A 22,515-nucleotide genomic window follows, 5' to 3' on the forward strand; every position below is an offset into this window, starting at 1 on the left:
CACAGAATGAAGTGTGGTACACACACACACACACACACACACACACACACACACACACACACACAAACTGCAAAGACAGTTTATCATAGCAAAGCCCAAATAATTTTCTGTTATTTTTGCTGAGGGAGAAGGCAACCGAGAGAGTGGTAAAAGTTTCAGTGTAAGCTGTTCTTTTTTTTTTTTTTTTTTTTTACTGACTGCTGTTTCCTAAAAGACACACAATATAATTGGCAAGGAAAAATCATAAACCTTAGAAATATGATAGAAATATTTCATTGAAAGAATATTTTTAATGTTACATTTAATAACATAATGATTTTAATGTTAATAATAACAGTAAGCTACAAAATCATTTTAATTTACCAATATGGTATAATTGAGCTTAAATAAAAGTATATTCTGCATCTGTGTATTTGTGTAATTGGATACAAATGTTTGAGTATGAGTTAAAATGCACAATGGAGATAAATTGGAAATTAATGCCCTTGCAAAGTGCAGGTAAGGAATGTGAAAGTTGATGTAATTTATTTCCAAATCCACCTTCCATTTTTCAGGTAAACACTGAGCTGGGAAAAAGGTTACTGCAATTTTAATTTGCACTTTCTGATTAAAGATGTCTCTTTTGAAGCTAAATGTCTATGAATGGACAGGAGTTGAAGCACATGGTAAGTGCAGCTATAAACACCATGTGTCATTATATGGGTACAGGACTCTGCCAAATATATACTCCATGCTCATCATTGTGACTGATGAAGAGATTTTCTTTTGACTTGTATATTTTTATTATTATTCAAATCCTAAAATATCAAAGAATGAGTGCAAATTGAAAAGAATAGAAATGTGAATTTCATGTATTCTTAACGAAATCCTGGAGTTGCAAGATATAAATAACATTATAGTATGCCTAGAGAACCCAGGCAGAAACAATAAGAGAATTTAAATCTTGATGTTAGAAGTGTTGATGTAAATCTCAAATGTAATTCTCCAGCTACTGATTTTCTCTGAGTATGGTTCAAGTGTTTTAATACTGTTTTTGCTATCTTGACTGGTTTTAAAAGTAACCTGTGTGTGGAGAACTCTGACACATTTGGTACAGGCATTATCAGCACAGTGATATCTCTAAGTTATGCATGGCTGGCTTTATTGTTTTTACTGTTTTAAAAATTATGCTCCACTTTGAAATTACATTAAAAATACAAACTTAAATCTCAAAATTATGAGTTCACACAACAGTGTCAGAATGTATGCTTTGTAGCAAAGATTCCTTTTCATTTAATATTAAGCATTCATCCTCTCACATTTTTCTATTTTTGAAAACTATTTGAAATGAATAGACATACACCATGGGATTCTAGACCCTGTAGAATCCCAGGGCCTATGGCAGACTGAAGCCTAACAGCCTCTTGTGCAGACACTGCCAGCAGAATATTTGAAGTTGATGCAGCATAGGAAGAGGCCGATCTTCACAGAAAAATCAGAAATTCTAAAAAAAAAAAAAGAAAAAAAAAATTAAAGCCATTTTACCCAAAATCATAGACAAGCATTAAAGATCTTAAAACACAACTGTGATCAGGCAATTTTTTTTTCTGGCATACTTTTTTAAGTGAAGGTTAGGGTCTGCACTATTTCGAATGGAGGACTGATGTTCTTATACATGTCATAGAGTCTCATTTTGAAAGCAATCAGCTGTCTGATCTTCCTGAGTCTCAGCCTGTCCTCTTCTTTAATATAACTAAAGTTTATGAAAAAGAACAAAGGTTATTTTGAATTTATGTGAAATATCCGTTGAGGCAGGTGTCATATAACATGGCTAATATTAGCCATGGGGTACTTGTGTTGATTCCTTCAGATTAGTTTATGTAGAATACAAGCTTAAACACTGTGTTCTTTTTCATAATAATCATTTCCTACTTGTACATACATACACATAAGATAATCATGAGGGAATATTGGCAGTGTCCTTAATCATCAGCTGTCTTTAAATGATCCAGTTTAAAGTTATGTTCCAATTTCAGTAGTGAATTAACTCTGTCTAGAGTTCTACGGTGCACAAGAAATGGGATATTTTTCTATATGTTTAGCACAAATATAGAGTTTGAATGCTACTTACTAGCACTAAAGATACTGGCTTTATGAAATGAAATTGAATCTCAAATCATTTTGAAATAGGGAAGTGATATGACAAAAAAAAAAGGGTAAATTAAAAAGTCCATTACACAAGTAAGCTAGTTTGGGGGATGGTGGTGTATAAAGGGAATGAGATAGTTTTCCCAAGATATCTATGATACCAAGACTCTACTGGAAATATTTTGTAGCAGTTCCTTCTATTAATGAATGATTATATCCTTTAACTTGAAGTGATAGATACTGAGTCCATAGAAAAAAGTTGAAGAAAGAAATAGAATGTCAACTTGGAGACATAAATGTAAAAGTCAGGAAACAAAGTTTACCTGCTGACGGGCAAGAATAGGTATCAATTACTGCTATTATTGTCGCCTTGAGTTAGAGTAGCGTTTCATCATCTAGAAAATAATTGTAGGTCAGTCTAGATAATTCAGACATTATGCTCTCTTTCAAAGAGTTAAGTTATAGTCTTTAGTCTTTGCCTTTGAACCCAAAATTCAACGGGGAAACTTAACAAACATTCCTGGGTCTCCACTAAAGCATTTACAACCATATACACTCACAGATAGCAAAGTAAATAAGAAGCACAAGGCTGTTTGCTCAACTGTCTCACCTGTTCTTCACAGGAACAATTTCATACTCAGTTCCATTTCTAAAAGTCCTTTACTCTCACCTCAATTCCTCACTCAAGAATGAACCCTTCCTCCTACTCCACATGGAAAATAGAAATCTTGAGAGTCAATTACTTCAACTCATTGACATCCAAAAGATCCCTATCGTAATTATTCTCTCTCCCACCACATACACATACTACCCAAACTGTTGTTACAAGTGTGACACCCAGCTAATTTTCAGTCTTCATTTTATTTGATCTAAGTTCTATTCTTCCTCATCTTTATCCCTTAATTTATCTGAATGTTACACTTTTCTTAAAATATTTTGGTTATTCTTGGCCTGGGAATTTTTTTTATTGTTTTGTTTCTTTCTTTGATATAGGTATATACTGTGTGTCCATCTATAAGATATGGATAATAAGAGCAATAGATATTTGTGTCTTTTAGCAGCTAAAAAGATAGAAAAAGAGACATTGGCATTTTATTTCCTGTTATTTTTCATTATATGTCCACTGATTTCATAGTCAATCCAACATTCAGTCAATATACTATGTAGAAAAGAGCCTTATGCAGATATCTCATCTTGTCTATAAGATTAATTTATAAACCCTTTATATGAGGCTTGCTCTAAGCCTCTGTGATATTACTAACAAGTACCCATGCCCTGTGCAGAAGTTTTGATTTTTGATTTAGTACTATTGTGAGTCAGTCTGTGCTCTCTTCATGAACTTTTGCTTAAACCTTCACAAATCTTATGCCTAAAGTGCATTCACATCCATCAATGCCAAGGTTACTCAATCAAGAAGTCACATACCCTCCAGAAATTACTAATGCTTTGAATTCTGTAAAACCTGAAAGATTAGCTGAAGTTACTGTTAAGCTTATTTCATTGTTTAAAGTAGCTTAATCTTAAAAGTATAGTGAGAATGTATAAATTATGTATTTTTTAGATGCTTGACTTTTTGCCTGAGGTCATATATTTCAAATATCTCTTGACTCGTTTATACTAAAGTCATACATACAGAAAGGGTTTCTGGGCCTGAGCATGGAATCCCATAGTCCAGAAACTATCACAGAGACTTTAATGAGGTTTGCACAGTGGATTGTGAGGCATCCTAAATTGTCATTAGAATTTTTAGTTCACTCATAAAGACAGTTTTTTAAATACTCATCTGTACTTTAAATATTAGGACAAGGAAATACAAATACTGAGTAATTTACTTAGTATATGCTCAGGGCATGTGTGACACAGAGGAAGGTTTGCTGTAGTAAAGAGTTTTTCCTCTTGTACTCTGGGGATTTTCTCAATAGGATCATCTATCAAAGTTTGTATGTTACTTTATGCAAACAAAATATTAAACTATTATCAGTGCTAGTATAAAGACTTTATATTGAAGAAAAAAGGTGGAAAAATATAAAACTGATGTTCCCATACATTACTTTTCTTAAGGAAAATAAGTTGGAAATATTTTTCCATTTCAATGTTAAAGAATAGACCATAAAGAAAAAAAAACAGAAATGCATTTCTTTCTTGAAAAACCTCTAGAAATGGTATATTTATCCACTTAGATATGGTCTTTAATAAGTAATGAAGATATACCTTACTATCACATTCTATTATAATGGCATGGAGGAAAAATCCAACTAACATCACTCAACTCAATCTTTTTTTTATAGCTAATGTCTATATTTTAATTTCAATCATGAGGGGTAGATATCAGAAGATTGAGCTGGGAAGGTAGGAGGTAGTAAATAATTAAAGATAAAATCGCTTAGGAGGGGAGTCGGGTGGTAGTACAGTGGGTTAAGTGCACATGGCGTGAAGTGCAAGGACAGGGTAAGGATCCTGGTTTTAGCCCCAGTCTCCACACCTGCAGGAGAGTCACTTCACAGGCAGTGAAGCAGGTCTGCAGGTGTCTATCTTTCTCTTCCCCTCTTTGTCTCTCCTCCTTTCTCCATTTCTCTCTGTCCTAGCTAACAACGATGATGTCAATAACAACAATAAAAAACAAGGGCAACAAAAGGGAAAATAAATAAATATAAAAGAAATCTGTTCAAAGAGAGATAAAGACAATACAGCGCATGTTTCTCTGGATGGATTAATATTTGACAGAGAAATCAAAGCAGGACCAACTTTCACTTTTAACCATCCCCTCAAATAATCTCCCATTATACTATCTTTACAGTGTATAGAGTAAAACAAAAGAAGATGTATCAATAATGACAGTGGTAGGAGATGGGATATTACTAGGGCTCCAGCAATCAGTTTCACAGTTCCTATTGTTTTGTTCTACCGTGCAAAAGTTTTTTTTCAGTATCCCCAATAACTAGTAAATTGATCATTTAAGCCTTCTTATCATTTAAGAATTACCTGTCTTAGACATCAACAACAATACAGTACTAGTTGAAGAACTCAACACACCACTTACAGCAACTGAGAGATTACCAGGACAAAAAATCAACAAGGAAGTAGAGACCTTAAATAAAGTCATATTTGAAATGGAACTTAACAAATATATTAAGAACCTTTAATACCTACAAAAATATTATATATATACATATATGTATATATATATTCTTTTCAAGTGCACATAGAATATTCTCAAGGATCATCCATGTTTTGGGGCACAAAGACAGCCTTAACAAATACATAAATATTGAAATCATAAAAAGTATCTTTTATGACCATGATATGGAAAAGTGAGAAATCAACCATGGAAAGAAAGAAATGCACACAAACTATGAAAAATGATCAGTAAAATTCTGAAGAACAGCTGGATCACTGAAGAAATCAAAAGAGAGCTTAAAAATTACTTAGAGAAGAATGAAAATGAAGAGACCAACTACCAGATCCTGTGGGATGCATCAAAAGAGGGAAGTTTATAGCAATACAGGCCCAAACTAACAAGCAACAATGATTTCAGGTTAGCTATCTAACATTACAACTGAATCAACCAGGAAACGGAGCAACAAAGAGACCCCACAAGTAAGCAGTGGGAGGAAAGAGTTAAATTTAGAGAGAAATTAAGGAAATAGGATCCAGAAAAATAGGAAAGATTAATGAAACTATGAGCTGTTCATTCAAATGACATAAAATAGGTAAACCATGGGTTTGACTCACAAAAATAAAGAGGAAATGATGATAACAATAAAAATGAGAGATATGAAATTAAAATTAGAGATAGGAAGATATAAAAAATCAGACATGACTATTATGAACATCTACACGGAAATAAATTGGAAAACATAAAAAAGATGGATGAATTTCTAGAATAATTCCACCAGCCAAGCCTAAACCAGAAGTTAGGTAGTTTAAACAGCCCAATCACTTGTATAGAAATTGAATCAGTAATCAAAATACTTCCCAGGAGTAAAAGCCCAGGCCCAGATGGCTTTACCAATGAATACTATGACTTTCAAAGAAGAACTAACACCAATTCTCCTCAAAATATTCCAGAAAATTGAAGAGGAATAAGCACTATCAAACATTTAGAGGCGATTATAACTTTTATCCCTAAAGCAGGAAAGGACTGTACCATACCAGAAAAGAAAAATAGAGATCTATATCCCTGATGAACATGTATGTAAAGATTCTGAACAAGATAAAAATATGTGGGGAATTTATGATAATAAAAACTCACATGTAGGGACAGTCACATAGAAGCAATGTATTGTAGGCTACTAATATTAAGTTAATATTGACTTAGATGGCTATAGATAAAAATATTGGAGGCTTGGTGGTGGTGCTTGGGGGCTAAGTGGTGGTTCACTTGAGTAAGCACATTACTAAGATGTGTAAGGACACTGGCATAGGGGAAGCTGCTCTAGTGGTGAAACAGTGTTTCAGGTTTCTCTCTTTCTCACTCCCTCTCTGCCTCCTTCTGCTTCTCAATCCATCTTTCCTATCAACAAAAGAAATGAATAACTATTTACAGAAGCCAGACCTTCCACCTTCTGCATCCCACAATGAGCTTGGGTCCATACTCCCAGAGGGTTAAAGAATAGGAAAGCTATCAGGGGAGGGGATGGGACACGGAGGTCTGGTGGTGGGAACTGTGCAAAGTTGTACCCTTCTTATCCTATGGTTTTGTCAATGTTTCCTTTTTTATACATAAAAAAAGAAAGAAAGAAGCAGGCTGTGAGTAAGAATCGACCTGTCAATGCCCATGTCCAGTGGAGATGCAAGAAGCAAGACCTTCCACCTTCTACATCTCATAAAGAATTTTGATCCATACTTTCAGAGGTATAAACAACATGGGAGTTGCCAGTGGACAGGATGGGACACTGAACTCTGGTGGAAGGAACTGTATGGAATTGTCTCTATTATACTACAATCTTGTAAATAAGTATTAAATTACTAATTAAAAATAAAAAATACGTAAGTGATTAAAATGTTAATTGCACTTTTCAGGGAAACAAGAACAGAGTTAAAGTTGTTTAATAATGTAAGCTGGTCAATGCAAGGAGTACCACCTCAGCATGCTTCACTTCAAACTGTGTTCAGAGACTTCAGGTATGGAATGACAACCCTTCAGCTTCATTACTAGGGTGAGATTCTTCCTTTCATAGGATTCTCTAATTCCATTCTAGGCGGTTTACTTCCTAACAAAGTCCCAAAACCTAGATATAGACCAGGTCCCGTGAGATAGACCATATGTTCAAACGTATCCATAAACTAGGGCAAAATATATATCTGAAAGCCAAAGTACACAACAGTCTGCAGTGAGTACCACCAACACTTCATCTGCACTATTCCAGCCTTTAGATCCATGATTGTTCAAAAATTTGTTTGGCTTTGTATGTTAACTCTCTTTTCAATCACCAGCTTCCAGATGCCAACATGATACCAACCAGACTTCCCTGGACAGAAGACCCCACCAATGTGTCCTGGAGCTCATGTTCCCCAGAGACCCATCCTTCTAGGGAAAGAGAGAGGCAGGCTGGGAGTATGGATCGACCAGTCAATGCCCATGTTCAGCAGGTAAGCAATTACAAAAGCCAGACCTTCCACCTTCTGCATCCCACAATGAATATTCCTGGCTACAAAAGAAAAAAAGGAGAGAGAGAGAGAGAGAGAGAGAGAGAGAGGAGAAGAAAATAGAGGTAAATAAAATAAAGCAGAAGAGAAGGAAGAGAAGAATTTTATGGAAAGGAAGTCAGTTACAGAAAAACTACCCATTATATGATCCTACTAATTTTTCAAAATGTCTACAATAGGCAAATTCATAAAGAAAGTTAGTTTGTAAATGTTTCCAATAGATTCTATGTTTTGTGATCTTTTTTTTTAATATTTATTTTATTTATTTATTTCCTTTTGTTGCCCTTGTTGTTTTATTGTTGTAGTTATTACTGTTGTTGTCGTTGTTGGATGATCTTTTTTACTTCAATGAAACAACTAAAGCTGAGAGAAACGTGAAAGCTTCGTCAAGCTGCATTCATAAATGACTCTGAAAAGCAGGGACCTCCTGCTACTCACATGGACCAGAAAAGAGGAATTACCTTTGTTTTGTTGCTTTGCTAATTATTTTTGACTACTTATTTCTGTGTTTGTTTATTTGCTTATTCATTTATTTATTTTGGCTGTTGGCTTTCAAAACTGAGGTAATACCAATTAACAAAACTGCTTATATTTTAGGAATCTTGTTTCTCACCTTATCAAAATATACTTTAGTATACTGCCTCTACTTCTAAAGTGCTAATCTCTCACTTCCACAAATTTTGAACCTACCCATATTTAATCCCATCCACTTTATCCTCTCAGTAACCTTTATATGCAGTCAAAGACTAAAGATTTGTCCATATTTCACTTTGTAGTTCCATTACATTGTTTTATAGCTGACATATCATTATAATTTGTCTTTTTCTTCTGAATTATTTCTTTAAGCCTGATCACCTTCAGTTCTACCTATGTTATGGCAAAAAAGCAAGATTATGTCTCTTCATTTAGTTAAAAAGTATTCCACTGTGTATATATACCATGTCTTCTATATCTACTCATCTGTACTTGACTATTTGGATTGTTCCCAAATCCTGAATAGTATGGCAAACATAAAATTTTGACCACTGTATATAGAAGTTTCTATGTTATGGTCATTTGTTTGGCAAAGTAAGTACAATTATGTAAATAAATGTTTCTTTCTTTGTCAAGAGTACTCCACTGTACTTAAACCACAAAATTTGCTATAGTCTACCTAAATCAAAACAGTATAATCCATACCTGTTATTATAATTTCATCTACTGTTTTAACCAAGACATCGTTCAAGCCTTAGCTTATCCCTTTTCTAGTTTCCTTACTTTCACTCCAGATTGCACAGGAATGTTTTCTTCTTATCACTATGGTCTTAGATCAAATACCACATCTTTAGAAAAGAGAAAATTTAACTGTGCTAGCAAAAATATTATCCATTTTAATTATTTCAATCACATTTATAAAATAGTCCTTATTCATTTATTAGATTGTATACTTGCTTTCACTAATGTGTCTCAAATGAAACTCCCAAGAGAACAGACAATTCATGCTCAATACCGAGAAGAGAGCAAAATTGTAGAATGAATTAAATAAGTAAATATGCCTCTAATCACTCTAACATGTCACATTACAAATAATTTTTATGCTGCCCACCCCTCTACTTGATTCATGCACATCTGTGCACACAACGTTCCGCAAGACTATCAATAACTTCTTTGTCAAAAAAGTAATCTAAAAAATTGTCAGCATTAAAAAAAAAAGCTTCTGGAAAAAAGTCAGTTCCAACATGTATTAATAATTATTAATTTTCACCACTAATTTCTATACAAACAGAGACAGAATTCTAATCTGTGGGCAGTGGATTGTTGTATGAAACATACTTATTTTCTTGACCCCAGTGAACAATCTCTGTGCTCAACTATGGGCAGAATTTGGCCATGTGTGGTTAGTTGATTACAGCAAACATATGGGTAAAATGGCTGAGAATGTTGAAATATTGAAACCATATGTTACTGTATGAGTAACTATGCCTTATTAAAAAACAAAACAAAAACTGAGAATCCAGCTAGAAACAAGCAACTCAGAGCATTTGTTTTCAGAGTGTAACTAACACTCAGTTACTTAGACCAAAGATTTCCTTTAAATTGAACTCAATCTTGACATCTTGGGACAACTCAAGTATTTCTTTTGATTGGAGAAGCTTACAAAAATCAAACATCTTGAAAAATCTAAAGATTCATTTAGAAGTAAAGGTATTCTGGATATTATGGGATTTTTAAAACTCTAATTTCAATACCATATAGTTTATCTAGCTGGTGCATTTGCTCTTCATAAACAGAATGTTGTACATTTTTTTTTCAGTTCATAGCAACGCCACCTTCACAGAGGAATAGAATAGGTAAGGGCTTGAATCATACATTTATGATATGATTCTTGTAGTTAAAAACTAAAGAAACGTAGATCAAAATAGAATTTATCAGACCTAAGAATAGATCCACACATTTTTGTCTGAGTCTCAGATGAATCACCTACTATCCTTCATCAAATCTAAAGTGCCTTCAATTCTAAGAAATATGCTATTAAAATTAAAATACTGCCAATTTAACTATGACATGATTCCATCTTTAAAAAAAATTGTTGTTGTGACTGCTTCATTTTACTGGGCTGATAATTTCAGATAGAATGAGAACTGCAGAGGGCAAGAAGGAAAGTGCAGTATTTATTAAAACTTCCCCCACTTTATCAGGGACCGTCTTGCATCATATGCAGTGTGAATCCTGATTTCAGAGGAGAGCAAGTTAACTCACCAGGTTGGGTACTTGTCTGTCTTTGTGCTTAAACCATATGGGAGCACCTGGAACATGACACAGGAGTGAAATAAGAGAGTTATTTTGGTGAGACCCAGAGAAGCCTCACCAAAAGTGACGGAGAACAGTGTTTTTTATTGTCACTAGTGTTATCACTGGGGCTTTGTGTCAGTGCTGTGAATCCACTACTCCTGGCGTCATTCTCTTCATCCCTCCTTATTTATTGATTTGATAGAACAGAGAGAAAGTAAGAGGGGAGGGACAGGGAGAGAAGGAGAGAAAGATAGTCACCTGGAGACCTGATCCACAGCTCCTTGTAGTATCGCCATGGAGGTGGAGAGCCAGGAGTTCAAACCCAGGTCTCTGTGCATGATAATGTGTGCTCAACCAGGTGTATCACTGGCCAGCCCTATGGGAGGTAGATCTCGACCTGAAATTACAGTTTTCTTAGCATGGATGGCTTTTTTTTTTTTGTCAGTGTTATTGCTGGGGCTCAGTGCCGGCACCATGAATCCACTGCTCCTGGAGGCCCCCCCACTTTCTTGCCCTTGTCGTAACCTTGTTGTGGTTATTATTGTTGTTGATGATGTCATTAGTTGTTGGATAGGACATAGAGAAATTGAGAGAGGAGGGGAAGACAGAGAGGGGGAGAGAAAGACATCTGCAGACCTGCTTCACCGACTGTGAAGCAGCTCCCCTACAGGTGGGGAACCTGGGACTCGAACCAAGATCTATCTACACGACGGTCCTTGCGTTTTGCACCACTTGCGCTTAACCCACTGCGCTACTGCCAGATCCCTAATGGATGGCTTTTTAATCATTGTTTTTGGAGTTGGAAACAATAAAAAATATATAGGATATAGGTTTAAAGAAAGATTTTTCCCTTTCCTTGACCATGTATGACATAAAAGGAGATGGTATGAAGCTGTGTATGATTAAAGGAGCCAACAAAAATACATACATATTTTTATTTAAATGTATGTTTTAAAATATATATATATATATATATATATATATATATATATATATATATATATATATATATATATTTAAAGTATTTTATTCATGAGAAAGATAGGAAGAGAAAAAGAACCAAACTTTACTCTGGTCCATGTGCTGCTGGGGAACCTTATGTTTGAGAGTCAGTGCTTTATCTGCTATGCCACCTCCTGGACCACTTAAATGTATTTTTAACTCTAATTTTATTATCTTACTGTTGTAAAATACCACTGGTACTTTTGGATCCAAGCTGGTAATGGTAATATGACAAATAGAAAAGATATAACCTTAGGATATCTTTATGTATGATCTTTTATATGCATAAATAAACACTTTAGGTTTTCTTTGCATGAACCTGATCTTTGGTCAATTATTTTCAAATTATTGTATAGTTTTAAATATTATTCTGAAGAACAAAGAACAAATTAGAATGCATTCTACTAAGTAGCATAGAAGCCTTTGAGGAGACATACATATCAAATATTATTAAGACATTTTAAACATGTGGAAATATATACACATTTAGTGTTTTTAAATAAAACAATAAGAAAGTAGTGATATATTAGCAGAGTTGGGGAAAAAAGAGCTTATGTAAGTTTGAAGAGGACTATATTGATGCAATTCAAAGTCATGTGTTTATATGATGCTTCCATGGGCAAGATACTATCAAGTAAATAACAGACATTTAATGAAAAACTTCCTAGATTGTTTGAGGAAAATATGTAGAGAAAAATAAACTTGTACTGCTCAGAGAAAAAAACAGATTATAAAGATTCTATGAAAAAAATCCAGTATGTTTGAAAAAATTACAGACCAAAAGGCAAGAAAAAGTATGAGGAAAAAGACCTATGAAAAAAAGATTTCATATTCAACTGAGAAGACTGAAATTAATAAGGTTTGGAAAAACATAAATAGAATGATGATTAGTGTAGATCTTGCAGAATCTAATTTCAATTCAGTAGAAGTGAGATACTATTTTTATGAAGTATAGGAATGGAGGGAAAGACATGAGCTCATAGATGGTAAGGCAAAGTCATTTTGAAAATAAAGAGTAATAACAATAATACTGTAGACCTCCATAGGAAGCAGTAAATGTGTATATGGACAGGAAGGGCTTCCACATGTTAAAAGGAAGAAGGTAATTGATAGAAGAAAGAGGACAAAATTATGGACTTGACAGTCAGTTTAAATGTTAATGGAGAGTTCCTGAGTGAGTAGGAGCAGCTGCTGACAGGAACTCAGGATATGTCAGTTTTAACTATCACCCCTAGACAGATGAATCCCAAGTACTGTCTCTTGACTTAACCTCTCTCCTGAACTCCAGTTGGGTGGGTGAGCTTGTCACTCAGGGACACAAGTGCAGTAACCATGTGCCCATCTAACGTGTCCTATTATTAGTCTAAAGACACATATCTATTTCTGTCTGTCAATTTGTTAGTTTCCCTACACAATTGCTTCCCTTTTTCCACTTGAATTCTAAAAATAGACTACATGTTACATTAACAATGCCAAGCTTCACTATATGTGATATGAGATCTAGAACCTAGTAAAGAAAAAGTGTTGAATGAAAAGATAAGCAAAGTGGATGGATGGATAGAAAACTAAATTTATTCATCATTTACTATCTCTCAAGTACTGTATTAGTTCACAAACAGAAATGTCAAAAATGTGAATTTCCTCCCTATATGTTATGACCAAATATAGAAACACACACACATACACATGTGCATGCAGAGTTACATTATATGTACACTTTGTTATAATTATTAAAAGGAGAAATCAAATTAGACAACTGAGAAGATTAGGTTGTGGGACTATTTCAGATTTGTTGACGAAGAAAGACTTCTGTGAAAAATCACTAATCTGGAAAGAAAACTCAATGAAATGTATAACCTCATGTAGATATTTAAGAAAAAAAAAGTTTTCTGACTACAAAGAAAAGCAAGTTCAGAGACACTCTGTTGACCATTTTGTCAATTTGTTTCTAACAGGGTGAACAGGCCTCTGGGAATTAAATAAAAACTGTGAGTACATATATAATGAAAAATGGATTGGAGAGGAGAACTAGCTACCCTGGATAGTGTCCCTGTCATATCATTGTCACTATCCAAGACTGAAGTTGGCTTCCCACTGTACTGGAGAAAGCTTCAGTACTGCAGTTTCTTTCCATCCCTCTATCTGTGTCACTGTCTCTGTCTCTCTCTCTCTCTAGTTCCATCTAAACATGACAGCCTAGAAAATCTGAAGGTCCAAAGAGTATCAAAAATATTTTTATTGTTAATTTGAAATTCACACTTAACTAGGTGCTTAACTTGCATCTGTATATATCATTTCTGGAAACCTTTAATATTTACATATGAGGGTTTTACTCTGACAAAGAAGAAAATGCCCTGAAATATTTTGAACAAATAATAAGACACATTTCATATGTAAAATAAACCATAGGGTGGTAAATTTAAATGTATAGTGGGTCAGTATCGTTACTATAGTCTATACAAGGTATAATGTCTTACTAGAACAGCACTGGGTAGGTGATTATTAGGAGTAAAGGTGACATATTAGATTTATTTATTTTAAATGCTTATTTATAAAAAAGAAACACTGACAAAAACCAAAGAATAAGAGGGGTACAACACCACACAATTCATACCACCAGAACTTCATATGCCACCTCCTCCCCTGATAGCTTTCCTATTCTTTTTCCCTCTGGGAATATGTACCCAGGGTCATTATGGGGTGCAGAAGGTGGAAGGTCTGGCTTCTGTAACTGCTTCCCCACTCTGAACGTGGGCATTGGCAGGCTGATCCATACTCCCAGCTTGTCTCTCTCTTTCCCTAGTAGGATGGGGCTCTGGGGAAGTAGTGGCTCCAGGACACATTGGTGGGGTCGTCTGCCCTGGGAAGTCAAGTTAGCATCATGTTAGCATCTGGAACCTGGTGGCTGAAGAGTTAAGATATAAAGCTGACTAATCATGAACCTAAAGGCTGGAATACTGCAGATGAAGATTTGGGGTCTCCGTTTTCGCAGATAGTTAGTATGCATATTTTAGCTATATCCCAAAGGGCCCATGACATTACTATTTTTTTTTCCTGAGCCTGACATCTGATATGCAGATGGATACAAGTTATTGTCTGGGGAGATGACGTCCTGGCTGAAAAAGGACTAGATAGCTGGATCAGGGAAGAAAGTTGCTCCCTAATATGGGAAAGGTATGTATAAATATTATTGACTATAAACCTTATATTATTTTAAAGATATTTTTGTATATTTATTATTGAATAGAGACAGAGAGAAATTGAGAGGGGAGAGGAGATAGAGAGGGAAAGAAATAGACACCTGCAACCTGCTTCATCACTTGAGAAGCTTTCCCTTTACTAGGTGAAGACCGGGGGCTTGAACCTAGGCCCTTAAGCACTGTAATGTGTACACTTAACTAGGTGCATTAGCACCTGGTTCCCAGATTAGATTTATGATGAAAAACAAAGTACCTAAAAACGATTCCAAGGTTTCATGCTTAAGAAAATAGTAAGATAATGCTATTATTCCATTAAGTGGGGAAACAAAATTTTAGCAATATTATTGAAATATGCATGTAATACCCTAAATTATATTCACTGAGGATATATAATGTAATAATTTTAGTAGTCTGAATTGTATCATCATTAATTCACTCTAAATTTAGAAAATTTCCATTATGCCAAAAAGACACCTTGAGATTATGTAAAGTAGATTCTTATATACATCTTGAGGTCCTAGTAAGCAATTACTTTTTAATCTTAGTAGATTTGCCTATTCTGGATATTTCATGTAAATAAAGTCATAAAGCATATCAGCATTGTGTATGATATCTTTCACATTGATTTGTGCTTTGAGATCCACTGTTTACAGCATGTATTAAGAATTCATTTTTTTATTGCTGAATCATATCCCATTGTATGAACATGTGCCAGATTTTTTCTAGTATAAGTTTATATCAATAATGTGACTTTGAACATTTAAATACAAATATTTATTAGTATACAAGATATACCTTGTGGCAGATTTCTTGTTTAAGAATTTCTGGGTTGTACAATAAATTCAGTTTTAAAATAAAATCTAAGTAGGAGATATTGTGTAGGTACCTGATATATTGGTCTTAAAATTAAGAAAATGACTAGACCATGTAAGGTCAAATAAGTAGTAAATGTAGTTAGAAAAGAGAAAGTTCTAAGGATTAAAGTTCTAGGGTATGCCAATGTAAAGGTTAAGAAAATGAGGAGGATTTGTGAAGGGGAATAAGATGTATTTAACACAGAAAAGGTCAGAATTTTCTCTTGCTTGATATCCAGCTTAACTGAAACTGTAGTAAATAGCTACATGCCGCATTAAGAAATGACTTCCCAAGTTTGTCTGCATTCATTTTTCAGAGTTTTAACAAAAGAAAGAAAGGAAAGGAAAAAGGAAAGGAGAGGAGAGGAGAGGAGAGGAGAGGAGAGGAGAGGAGAGGAGAGGAGAGGAGAGGAGAGGAGAATAAAGAAAAGAAATGCATAGCTTATGGTGATTTTTTTTTGGAATGAAAATCTCCACAGACAAGTCTCAGTAATAAGGCCCTGGATTTCAGGATTATAAATGCCCCCACTTGCTATCTTTTATCAAGATTAATCCTTAGCTTCAAAATAACAAGAAAGTTGAAGGATACTGCTTCCAGAGAAAATAAGAGAGGAGAAAGGAGAAGAAATCAACAGGTATATAGGATCAATTTCTAGGAGTCTTGCTGTAAGGCAGAGTAGAGAAATCTTACTGTGTTAAGTAGACAGAGATAAACACTGAGTGAGCTCAAGGGAAGGATTTGTTTTAAAGATAATGTTTCATCCTGGTTGCATAGTGGAAAGGAAAACTGAAGATGCTGGAAACAGAAGAAGAATAGCTGTCTCAGATTTATTATAGGTGAGGGGGTGTGTGACTACTAACAATTACATCATTTTACTCTAGAAGTAGACTTTTATCTATTTAATATAGGAGCAGAAGTTGTTTGTTTTTTTGGCAAATAGATACAAGTATATTGTTATTTAATGGTAGGGACCTATGCTTTATTAATGACTTAATGAGTAAATACCCTCTTAACATCTTGACAAAAGATCATCTGTCTTTTACCTGGAACCAACAACAATATTGAATATTTATATTTTAAAATAACTCATTCCATTTCAGACCATTCCAGAGAACCACAATTTTTTTTTTGGCCATGTTACTGATTTATTCAGCATAGAGTGGCATGAATGTCTGCCTTAGGTGGAACAGACATGCTTTCTGAAAAACAAGAATCTTCGCTATTAACAGATGATGAGGAAAAGACAAATATCTTTATTTACCAGTCAAGCCTACGAACAGAAAACATACATGCAAGAAAATTTCTATGTATGTGGGCTATGGATATACTTGTAGCAGAAACATACACACACACACACACACACACACACACACACACACACACACACACACACACACCTTTGGCTCTCATGAAACAGAACATAAAGAAGTGAAAATTCTTGAGAAAGAGTTAGAGAAGGTGAATCATTTGAAATGCTTAAGATATCCGTGCTTCATTTCCCTTTGACTGGAAGACATCATCAGAAGAGAGCCAGGAGCAAAGTCACCAGAGATGAGAAGTTGATGAGATCATCAATTCTACTTGGCAGCTTAGAGTATTTAAAAAGTTGCCATGGGAGACCAGCAGGTGTCTCCAGTGGTAGTGCACACACCTGGGTTTGATCCCGGAGCCAGCACATGGGGACATCTGTGGAGGGTTGGGAAGGGAGGAGGTTCACAAGTGGTAGAGTGGAGCTGTGTTGTCTCTCTTTATATTTTCATTTCTCTCTTCCTCTCTCCTGCTCTCTTTTCTTTCATCTTCAATCTAAAGGAGAGAAAAAATACTGTCAGGAAAGAAAAAAATAGCTGAAGATTCATGTAGGTACTTAGCCCCATTGATTATTTTGAATGAGTGAATAAGTGACAAAAATAAATAAATATAAGTAAATAAATAAAGTGTTGCCATTTAACAGGAAAGTGGAGGGGAATGATTTGAGGGACACAAGCTGTGGACTCCATATTGTAAAATCCATTGATAACTCTTTTCTCTGTATAGAGTGCAGGGTTCTTCTTTAAAAATATATATTTTATTCACTTTTTTAATGAAAGAGATATAGGAAGAGAGAGAGATGAAAACACTACTCAGCTCTAGCTTATGTTAATAGTGAGGATTGAACTTGAGACCTCAGTCTCTGGCGTAAAAGGCTTTTTGGGTAAACACTATGGTATCTCCTCATCCCTTCTTTTTTTATGCTTGTGGGTCAGATAGGAGAGCCCCTAAAGTTCTATAACAGTCATATTTGTCAATGGACAAAGTTAGGTACAAAATATAGATACAGTGTAACTTCTTCTATTTAAAATGTTGAAGTCAGTTTATTAAGTTCAATGAGGAAAGGGACCAGACAATACTCTTCTGGAAATGACTTATCATTTGAAAAAGAAAAAAGAAAAAGAAAACCAACACTTGCTATCATAGCCACCGATACAATGAAAACCATAGCTCCCTTCATTCAATGTTAATGCAATAGTCAAATCACTCTCTGGCTCAGCTGGATTGCAGTCTCGCTCATTCTCATATTCTCCAGCTCTGAGTCGTCATTTGCTGGAATGAAGTCTTATTCACAGTAGCTTTGTTTTCATCATCCTCTAAGATCTGGATATCAAAAACATGAGCAGTGACTTGGGCAGTCGCACAGAGATTAAGCGCACGTGGCGCAAAGTGCAAGGACTGGTGTTAAGGATCCCAGTTTGAGCCCTCAGCTCCAAGTTTCCCCTGAACACTCTCACTTATTTATTTTTGTTCCATTCTGTTGGTTCTGTATGAATTTTGGACTACAAATGTAACATATTTTAAGCAGTAACAAGTGCCATGAAAAATTACTTTCCTAGTTTTTATTCAACCTATTATTTTATTTTTGCACACTCTCACTGAAGTCCATCACCAAACCAAAATTGTTTTCTGTCCATATTTAAAAAATGTATTATTTATTTAATATTGATTTACATAATTATAAAATAACATGAGTATAATCCCACACCTTTCTTATCATCAAAGCTTTGTGTTCCTATTCCCTCTATTGGACACTCATAATGCTAATACTTTTAAATGACTGAGACATTATTATCTACTAGTTTTTCCTGGAATATTTCATAATGAGGAATCATATATATATGTGATAATACTCTATACAGTTTTATTGTTTTCTCTAGTCTCACATGTGATAGTAATGGTGAAGTCGGTACATTTTTTGTTAATACCAATTATACTCTCAAATTGAATTTTACTCTTGCCTCTAAAATCCTTAAAGAACAACTGCATTTCTAGTGAAAAAGAGTAGGAGCAAAGCTGGAAGGTTTTTATTGTTTTATTATGGAAATAGTAATCAACAAAATGTTTGCCACATGGGTACAATTTATTTTCTTTCATTGATAGATTATGCATACCACTCCCACCACTAACTCCACCACGGTGCACTGGGTCCCTAGTGGACTGCAATAGATCATGTTTAGTTTGTTTCACCATGTGTTTTGCCTTTCCTTCCTTTTTTTTATTAATTATGCCTACAAATGTGATCATTTTTCTCCTTCTGACTGTTCTTACTTGACATGATTCTTTTTAGTTCTGTCATGATCAGGCAAAGGAGATAATTTCACCATTTTTACTAGCTGAGTAGTATTCCACTGTGTCTATATACCACAACTTCATTTTTTCTTTCTTTGCATTTAATAGGACAGAGGTAAATTGAAATGAGAAGGTAGAGAAAGGGAGACACATGTAATACTACCCCACTACTCACAGAGCTTCGCCCCCCCCCCCCGAAGTTGGCAAGCAGAGCCTTGAACCCAGGTTCCTGGACACAATAAAGTGTGTGATCAAGAGTGTGTCACCATGACTTTCTTAACCATGACTTTCTTTTTTTTTTTTTTCCTTTTCTTAATTGTAGGTGTTGGTAGGCACCTAGGTTGTTTCCAAATTTGGGATAATATATATTATGCTTCTGTAAAAGGTGTAGAAATCTTTTGGGATAGTTCTTTTCATTACCTTTGGATAAATACCTAGAAAACAGATTGCCAGACCATAGGATAAGTCCATTTCTATATTCTTGGGTATCCTTTTACTATCTCTTCCACAAGGATTGAATCAATTTTATAGCCAATATAGAGGTACCTGTTTTTTATACCAATATAGAGGTATTTCTCACAGCCTTCTGTCATGACCCACACTTTACTCTTTCCGCTCTAATGCATAACATTATTACAGCTGTAAAATGGCATCTCATTGTAGTCTTTATTTGCATTTCTCTAAAAATCAGCAAACTTGAGCACTCTTTTATGTCAGTTGACTATTTGGATTACTGTGAAGATTTTGTCCATACCCTCTCTGCATTTTAAATGAGGTTGTTTGTTTATTTTTGTTCTTGTTGCAAAGTTTTAAGAGTTCCTTATTTATTTTGGTTATTACTCCTTGAGTAAGGGGAGTAAAGATCTCGCATTCTTTAGGGTATCTCCCTGTTTTGGCTGTGGCTCCCTTTCCTGTTCAGAAGCTTTTCAGTTTGATATAGTCTCATTTTTACTTTTGATTTTGTTTTTTTGTTTTTGTTTCTCTTGATGTTGGACATGATTCTTTGAAGACTTCTCTGAAGGAAACAACATGGAGTGTTTTCACAGTGCTTTCTTTTTTAATGTTCATTTTTAAAACATTCTAATTTTTATTTATTGTTTTGGATACAGAAATTAAGAGGAGAGAGGGAGATTATGATGATTTGTCCCTACAGGTGGAGATTGGAGCTTGAACCCAGTTCCCTGTGTTTTGTAACATGTGCACCCAATCCTGACGCTCCACCAGCTGACCCCCTGCCAGTGATTTTATCTATGTACTTGATGATTTATAGTCTAATGTCCATTTGGAGTTGACTTTTGTGCATGGTGATATGTGGCAGCCGGAGTTAACCAAAGGTAGCTGATAGACATCTGTCTGTGATAGAGGAGGGGCAGATTTAATAAGTTCTCGTTTCTTGCACTGTTCCTCACAGTAATTTGTCATCATATAGCCCTTACTATTGCCATAGATTTCCCGGATGGAGACTTAACCTGAGAGGGAGCACAGCAGCAGTGCAAGGAGAATGTCAGAACAACTTCTTCAGCATATGTGTGTGTATATATATAACAAAAATCTCCATACTGTTCATCCTTTTTGCGCTGAGAAATAAATGTCTTAAAATAATGTTATTCAATGTAAATATCAAAAACCTCACATACTAGATAAAGTCATGTAATCAAGATCAAACTAGTCATTTTAGTTTTATTTCTGACATTATCAAGTTATATAAGTCTTGTCAACTCTAAAGAAGATATTGACATGTTAACCTTTAATGATTACCTGCTATGGTCAGACAGACAGATGAAAATGAGTTTAACAGTTTCTGTCACACAAACAACTGTAGTAGAATATTAGTGGAAAACTGTAAAAAAAAAATTGTAACAGAAAACTAAAATCTGATGCCTTCATCTAGACAAAGTTAGTTATGTCAGAGATGGAATCCCGTGAACATGAAATAGTGTGAAAATAAAACATGGCCTAAAAGCATTCTATGTACATTCCTGTATTCAGTTTTCTATCTATTTCTAACACGTATTTTTTTTAGTCTTTGGCATTTTCTAAATTAAAATCATATAGTAAAATAAAATTATTATAGTTTGAAAATACTCTTAAAGTTGAAGATTCATTTAGTACACTTACCTTCAAACATCATAGCTTAGAGTAGGCTAACTTCAACATGTTCAGAACATTTGCACATTTGCCTGTACTTGGACCAAGTTATTTAAAATAAAACCTATTTTATAATGAATTGTTGGATAATAACGCATTTCCATTGTTTGTTTCCGAACTCTCCATACTGTTTCCCGTAGAAGCTATCTATACCAGAATACATTTCCACCAGCAATATACCAGAAGCCCTTTTTTCTCAAATACTCAGCATTTGTGATTTTCTGTTGTGTTGATGTAAGCCACTTTCACAGTTCTCAGGTGAAAGAGTGCTCTGAACTCTTGTCTTTTGTTGTTTCTCTCACCAAAATAAGATAACTATATATATTTTTCTTATTTTACTTGTTTTATTGATCTGTTTTTATTTGTTAATTTTGAATTAAATTTTAAATTTTTTAACTTATGTGTTATTTGATAATGCTTCACAAGGTTATAGAAGTATAGTTTCACACTACACCCGTCACTGAGGCTTTGTTGTTGTTTTTACCTCATTGGAATCTGACCCTCATATGACATTGTCATAAGATCATATTTTAAGCTTTTCACTGATTTTGATCTAAAATAAATTACATTGTACAAGTTTATTTGTGTTTACAATTTTCACCATTATAATAATAATAGCAAAATCTATAATTGCTATTTATCAACAGATAGAAATAGTTTATCTGGATACTTGCTTTGTTATGCGCACAACCTAACTTTGAGCCTAATCCCCACCACACTGGAAGAAATTTGGATACTGTGATATCTTTCCCCCAACTCTGTCTTACTGTCTCTCTCTCTCTATCTTTCTATCTAAAAATTAGTCACTGAAGGTGATGCTCTATGATCATCAAAAATAAAAAATAAAAAAATACAGAATTTTTATAATACTAATTATATATACCCTGTACATGTATTTTGGAATTAGAAAGGTGTAACTGGTTTTGTACAGGTTTTTATGAATCATTTACATTAAAATAGTCTTTTTCTGTCTAAATCCAACTCAACTGGTACTATGTATTTGAGGCTAAACTAACGTTGTGACTTTGAAAAGTGTTCTTCACACTGCATTTTATGTGACACCAATTTCACTGCGCACCAGAGGTGACTGAGAAACATATTTTGTTGGTTAAAATATTATATCAAGTGACTGTCTTCCATGAAATTTTCAAATAAGAATCAA

General features: G+C 34.5%; 1 long non-coding RNA gene across 1 annotated transcript in view; it reads right to left on the reverse strand.

Annotated features, from left to right (window-relative positions):
* Positions 1 to 257: 257 nt before the first annotated feature.
* Positions 258 to 22,515, reverse strand: part of LOC132541308 (uncharacterized) — a 43,504-nt gene continuing 21,246 nt past the window's right edge. The window contains exons 2-5 of the long non-coding RNA XR_009552470.1: positions 10,516 to 10,562; positions 2,451 to 2,522; positions 1,596 to 1,732; positions 258 to 1,483 (exon numbers count right to left, since the gene is read on the reverse strand). This is a non-coding gene — a long non-coding RNA (uncharacterized LOC132541308). The remainder of the gene's footprint in view (positions 1,484 to 1,595; positions 1,733 to 2,450; positions 2,523 to 10,515; positions 10,563 to 22,515) is intronic.

The sequence above is a fragment of the Erinaceus europaeus genome, chromosome 11 (genome assembly GCF_950295315.1).
Source record: "Erinaceus europaeus chromosome 11, mEriEur2.1, whole genome shotgun sequence".
Lineage (NCBI taxonomy): Eukaryota > Metazoa > Chordata > Mammalia > Eulipotyphla > Erinaceidae > Erinaceus > Erinaceus europaeus.